The sequence below is a fragment of the Phytophthora infestans genome, genomic scaffold, assembly GCF_000142945.1.
Source record: "Phytophthora infestans T30-4 supercont1.31 genomic scaffold, whole genome shotgun sequence".
Taxonomy (NCBI): domain Eukaryota; phylum Oomycota; class Peronosporomycetes; order Peronosporales; family Peronosporaceae; genus Phytophthora; species Phytophthora infestans.
In genome coordinates, this window is record NW_003303728.1 from 812,737 (window position 1) to 820,218 (window position 7,482).

A 7,482-nucleotide genomic window follows, 5' to 3' on the forward strand; every position below is an offset into this window, starting at 1 on the left:
CTGACGCGTACGCGAGTAGTAACGGCCAGGTTGCAGCGATACACAGTAGATGCCATGTAATAAATATTATATGAAAGGCGCTACACTCTGAAGGTGCGTCATGTGATGTAGGGATTTCCAGATTCGACCATACGCCAAATCAAGAATCGGCTCGGTCTGATAACCCAGAGCTTAGGAACAAAGGATCACGGTAAGTACTCGGCGATCTGTCCGGATATGCTATCCGGATAGCCGCTGAGCTCAACGGTCGCCTGAACTCAGCGGAAGGGTCGGTAGAGATCCGAAACGACTACATTTCACTAGATATTTGTATAATAATAATAGGATTAAATAGGGGGAGCCGAAAGGGCTCCCAGAAGATAACAGAGCAGAATTTTCCTAGTCCAACACACGTGTACACTTTTCCGGTAAGTCCCTGCATAGGGCTGGATTATGCCTGCCGTCGATACTCGAGAGGCATAGCTTGTAGGGTATTGACTGGCAGCGCCAAGAGATTAGGTCGGTCCGGGTAGGACAAAGTCTCGCTACGCGCGAAAGAAAGCCCCGCAAACTCAGCGGGCCGGTACGTCGGATAGCCCGGGTGCCGTAACATATCTAGCTGAGCAGCCTCTGCGCTCGGTGACCTGTAAAAGCGCTCGCGCGCCGTCGTCCATCCTTTGGTGGAGGGCACAGGGTTGTGAACGAGCTCAGCCAAACCAAACTCGGCGGAGCCTCGGAAGTAATCTGACTTGGTTAGTCGGAACCGAGTGGAAGCGAGCCACTCGTCTGTCCCGGAAGAGCCGAACCGCGAGGGGGCCACCCTCTGCGCAGGCCATACAGCCGCCCACCTAACTCGGCGATTCGTTGTGGTTTGTATAAGGAATCCACATCTGACGGTATTTGTGTGTTCTACTACACCACAACTGGTGCCGCGACCCGGGAACAGGAGTGTGCGCTTGTTTTTATAGGTGCCAGCTAACCAAGTTAAGAGGAAGAGAAGAGAAAGAAAAGAGTGAAGATGGTCAAGGGATCAGCAACTCCGAGCAAAGGAAGCCCAGCGACGGCTGGAAGATCGCCTCTCGCGGGGTCGGACCCGGCGGATCAACGACTCATCGCCATGACGATGGAGGTGGGACGAACCGTCCAGTTCGACGAGGATGGCCAAGACCAGGAGAGCGAGAACAAGGATGCAAGCGAAGAAGAGTATGAAGAGAAGGCCGAGACCGCTGAGCTCGGAGAAACGAAGACTACCGCCGAGCTACTTGGCGAGGTGGAAGAGTTGACGCTGTAGGTGGGACGCATGGGAGCCCCACGTCCTGTGGCGATGGCGCAGGCGAAGTGGCCAATGTTGGGTCCCGAGTTAACTAAAACGGTGCGTGCAGCCAACATCAATCAGTTGGTGAAAAAAACTGTGTTGCTGCTGAAGGCGATGGGCTATCGATGCAACAGCCGACCAAACAGCTTCATCCTGTCCGACTGGAGTCTGACCCGTGGCGGAGCTGAGCTCTGGCAATGGAAGAAGAAGTTGAGAATGGCGTTTGGATTGGGGAAGGCCCCTGGTGGAACGAAGAAGGTGTACAGCCGAGTAGCCGAGTTCAAACACTCGACGAAGACCCAAGCAAAATTCCTTTGCCGAAGACCCCGGAGACGAAGAGACGTGAAGTGTTCCGCGCTACGCAAGGGACTCTGTACTTCGAAGACTCCCACATGCTGACTCCGATGAAGCTAAACCCGACTCAGAGAGCGCCGAGTCGTGGACAGCAAAATGTAGGTCGTTACCGTAAATTGTATGACGCTGCTGACGAAGCTGAGGCTTTTGAGGAGGACGAGAAGGACGATGACGCCTTCGATGGGAGAGGGAACCGTAAAGAAACCGTGAAGGACTACATCCGAAACTTGAGCTTCGACGCGGCTGAAGAAGACTTGACTCAGTACCTAGAAGTCCGAAGTCACGCCTCACTCGACAAAATCGCCGAGCTCGAAGGAAAGCGCTACCGTTCTGACGGGTCGCTCCAGTGGCTCAAGCGTTTCATCTACGAGACGAAGAGCACCAGGATCCCCCAAAGTGCCTGGTGCGAACCTTTCTCGCTATGCTTGGGACGCGCGGCGAAGATTTGGTATAGGCAGCTGCCGAAGAAAACTCAGCGACGTTGGAAACTACTCAGCGAGGCGCTCCTGGATTATTATTGCTCACAGTTCGACCAATCCGCCCGCACTCGTTACTACTCGGCGAGACGTAAAGTCAACGAGCCGATCTACGACTTCCTGATCCGACTCAATGGGTACGCTCAGACAGCCAAGATCCAGTACGAGAAAGGTGGCGCCGACGCAGCTGACCATGTCGAGCACTTCTTGCTGCATTGTGGTGATGACGATGTGATGAATTTGATGTACCCCTTGCAGTTGGAAGACATCAGTAAGGTGGAGCAGATAATCAATCGTCGAATCCTTGGTGAAAAGCGCAAGAAGCAACGCGACCGACTCGTGATCGCACGAGGCCGAGACGACAAGCGGAAGGATCAAAGCCGCCGAGATGAACGCCGAGATGGGCGTCGAGATGAGAAGCGCAGTCGCAAGGAAGAAAACCGCGACCGCCGAGTCACTGTCGTTGACGCTGACTCTAACCGGGAGGAACTACTCGATCAGAACCCGCCGAGTCCGTACAACTCCGAAGACGAATGGGATAAGGAGGACCAGTCCGGAGGTTACGACTCAGCGGAAGACGACGAATACATAGAAGCCGGCGTTTCCAATGATAAGGGAAATACACCGGACCGCCGAGAGAACTTGGCGGGAGACCAGAAAGACTCGAATCGAAGTTGGGGAAACTCAGCGTACCGACCTCCGCGACCGTACAACCAACGAGAACAGTCGAACCGTGGAGATGGATCACGCGACAACTCACAGCGTGGACCTTGTGCAGCTTGTGGAAGAACGGGGCACTCGGCTCACTACTGTCGGCGACGCTGCAAATTCTGCAGACAAGTCCATGAAGTCGGCCAGTGCGAGCTGTTTCGTCAGTACGAGAAGCTGGCTGCGTTCGTGAAAAACTCTGTCGACAAATCGCAAGTGCCAGAAGACCTGCAAAACCTTTACACGCCGAGTGATTGAAACTCGGCGGCCCGCCAACACTGACTGGGTTGGAATATGGCGGGCTGCCACAGTCAGCTGAGCCTGCAGTCGAGGCAAACTTCTTGTTTGCCTTTGTAGGCGAAGCAGGACGGTCCGAGGGAAGAAGCGGGGATGGCAATTGGATGTGTGAAATCGACGGAACTGAACGTGAGCTCGGTGAGTTAGATGATAACCACCGAGCGATTGCAAGTGTAACTCGGCAGTCAGGTCAGGCTGTGCATCGTACCAGAATCACGACGCTGCTTCCAGGACAACTGCTGGCATGGTGGTCAGCACAGACGTTTGATCGCCGAGTTAGAATGAGAGCTCTCGTATTGGGGCAATGAACGACCGAAGGACCAAGATACTATTGGACACCGGAGCAAATGTCTCGGCGATCAGTGAGTACTTCGCGAGGAAACTGCGTCTCAAGAGAGTGCCCAGCCGAGATAAGTGAATTGACATACACGGAATAAGTAAAGACAGAATGGTGACAACGTCACGAGCAGTTGTGAAGGTGACACTCGGCTGGGAAGTAGCATACGAGTTTAAAGTATGGAAAATGCCTCATCATGCCGGAGTCGAAATGATTCTCGGCACTGACTCCATGATCCCAGCTGGGATTCGTCTGGATCTGTACAACTCGGCGGTCAAGCTACCCGATGAGATGGTGAAACCACTCATCCGATCAAGTAGTGCGCCGACAAAGACCGAGTTCGGACCAAATGTCCCATGTGGACCACCAGACGGGCTAACAATCGAAAGTCGACTGACCACTGAGTTCAAATTGACCAGGCGGTAGCCCAGTGAGTCGACGCATGACTTGTGGGTGCGACGGACGAAGGGTTGGATTCCAACGGGTGTTTTTAATAGCCAAAACAGAGCAACTCATGTCCTTATTACAAACGTACGATCGAAGTCAGTCTGGTGCCCACCTCACTTTTATGTGATAAAATGGCAACCACACGGAGTACTGGCCAATGAGGGATATGCCCGCGTGAACTCGGCGAAATACCTCGACTGGCAGAGATTGGCATTTGAGTCAGCGATGGAGAAAGATTTGCTGCAGAAGGATCAACGGCTGTACGAGGACTGGTTGTCACACCAGCCGCCAGCAGTGGAAAGACGAAAATACCCTATTCCGACGGCGGTGGGAAAACGACCCCCTCCAGTGAAGAACGGAGCAGAGTTGACATGCGCTGAACACTGGAGGGGGGTCGAAGCTGATGTAGGAGCCGACGAAGACCAGAGGCGTCGCGATAGCGCCAACGTCATATCAACTTCTGGGGTGACAAGTGGTGAAACGGCTATAAACTCAGCGTTCAGCTGATAGACGTCCGAACGGATCGTACGCCGGGGCTACACGATGGCCAAGATGGCACCTATGATCTGTCCAAGTTTGAAGACGATGCGCCATTTCTGACTCAGCACGAACTCAGCAGTTGATGGAACAAGTGCAGTAAGGACCAAGGAAGACGTGTCGACGACTGAAGACTCAGCTATAACGAAAGAAGACCCTGAAGAATGCTTCGAACACGTCCTACGTGACACTTAACTCATTATTGACAACCGAGCCAAGTTTGGAGTCATTAGACCAAGTATTGTGGGCGAGGTGAACTCAGCTGTGAGCACCTTGACCACTTAAAGTGCTGGGAGTAACCATGTGGTGACGACGAACTCAGCGCTCGGAGAACCAGCCGCAAGAAATGACTTGAGAGCTGTTCCGATGTGCCATTGATCGACTGACTACGCGAGGGACGAGTGTGGACGCGTGGATGTCTGTCCTACCGTCGTAGCAGACTCAGCGGTACAGCGCCCTAGCATGACGACTGCAAATTTCAAGCTAGAGGTATTACTTTCAAGAGATGTTGAGGCTAACAGTGAAGGACTGAGCTGGACGGAGAATACAAGTAACCACAGTGATGAAGGTGAGGCACGAGCCGAGTATGGAGTCGATGGGTGTAGTTCTGCAGCCGTGGTAAACTCAGCGATGGGTACGCTAACAGCCTGCATTATCCAGTCGGCGGCGGTGGACTCGGCGTCAGCGGATCTAAACACCGAGAGTGATTCGGACGGGGCCACAGCATGTCGTCAGGATGTCAGCTATCCCGGAGGCGCGTTTGCACGCACGGAAGCTAGTTCTGCCGTCGCAGCCAACTCAGCGGATCAGCTCTCCGACGCAACAGAGAACTATGATAATCGGGAGGTACTACTACATGAAGGAATAAAGCCATACGACGACCCAGCTACGGCGGACTCAGCGTTGGAGGCTATGGAGGCTGAAACCGGTTCGAATGTGGTTAGACAGCATGACGATGATACCATCTACCTCGGAGACAAGTTTGAACACGCAGGAGTCAGATCGGCCATCGCAGTGAACTCAGCGGATACGGGCCCTGATGTGGACGACAACTATGAGTTATCGGAGGTATCACGGTTGGGAGGTGCTGTAACTGGGATCGGAGTAACGAACTCAGCGACGACGGTGTTCGACCCGGCGGAATGAGCTACGATTTAAAACAGGCTAAAGATGATGAATGCAACTCGACGAGAGACCCAACAGAAACCCTAAGACAACACTACGTGGCTATCGCAGCGCCCGAGACGAGACAGAAGAAGATGAGGACGACAGTAAGACCGATATCTTTGAGCGGAGAGGGACAGATCTGGAGTTGACGGACTACGCTCCCGAGCTGGCTCGACTATAGCGCTCCAAACGTCAAGTCGAGTTGTCATACGCCAGCACAGTCGCCCTAGCATGACGACTGCAAATTTCAAGCTAGAGGTATTACTTTCAAGAGATGTTGAGGCTAACAGTGAAGGACTGAGCTGGACGGAGAATACAAGTAACCACAGTGATGAAGGTGAGGCACGAGCCGAGTATGGAGTCGATGGGTTTAGTTCTGCAGCCGTGGTAAACTCAGCGATGGGTACGCTAACAGCCTGCATTATCCAGTCGGCGGCGGTGGACTCGGCGTCAGCGGATCTAAACACCGAGAGTGATTCGGACGGGGCCACAGCATGTCGTCAGGATGTCAGCTATCCCGGAGGCGCGTTTGCACGCACGGAAGCTAGTTCTGCCGTCGCAGCCAACTCAGCGGATCAGCTCTCCGACGCAACAGAGGACTATGATAATCGGGAGGTATTACTACATGAAGGAATAAAGCCATACGACGACCCAGCTACGGCGGACTCAGCGTTGGAGGCTATGGAAACTGAAACCGGTTCGAATGTGGTTAGACAGCATGACGATGATACCATCTACCTCGGAGACAAGTTTGAACACGCAGGAGTCAGATCGGCCATCGCAGTGAACTCAGCGGATACGGGCCCTGACGTGGACGACAACTATGAGTTATCGGAGGTATCACGGTTGGGAGGTGCTGTAACTGGGATCGGAGTAACGAACTCAGCGACGACGGTGTTCGACCCCGGCGGAATGGGCTACAATTTAAAACAGGCTAAAGATGATGAATGCAACTCGACGAGAGACCCAACAGAAACCCTAAGACAGCACTACGTGGCTATCGCAGCGCCCGAGACGAGACAGAAGAAGATGAGGACGACAGTAAGACCAATATCTTTGAGCGGAGAGGGACAGATCTGGAGTTGACGGACTACGCTCCCGAGCTGGCTCGACTATAGCGCTCCAAACGTCAAGTCGAGTTGTCATACGCCAGCACAGTCGGCTAGGTTGGTGTCAGAGCTGCAAAAACACGAAGGAATAATGATTTCAAGTGGTAAGGCTCTGCCGCCTCCAGCGTACGGAGCATTGTGCGACATCGACGTTCAGGGACACGCACCTATTAAACAGAGAGCTCGGCGGATACCTCTGAGCAAGCTGTACGCGTTGTTGAAGGGGCTGCTTCGAGCTGGGTTGATATCATTCTCGGGCTGCACTTGAGCCTCGCCAGTGGTGATAGTGCTCAAGAAAAATGGTGTGGAAATTCGGCTATGCATTGACTATAAACTAGTTAATGCGATTACGACGCCGATGGAATACGCTATGCCACTAGTCGATGACCTGCTTACCGACTTGGAGAGCTACTTGTAGTTTTGCTCGCTTGATGCTGCGAGCGGATTCTGGGCAGTCTTGATGACACGCCGAGCTCGGCAGATCTCAGCGTTCGTTTGTGCACTTGGACACTTTGAACGGTTACGAATGCCGTCTAGGTTGAAGAATGCGCCTATGATTTATCAACGTCTCATCAACAACACCCTATGGAGATACGTTCAACCCAAGGGGGGATGGAAGTTGTTTGCTGAACGAATGGCTATTGCTGAAGCCGAGTCGGGAACTCGGCGAGTCGAGCTCGGCGGAGTCGGCGATTCAACGCCAGGTCAGCTGACGAAGTTCGAAGCGGACCACCAATCACAAGCTGACTGCGATCC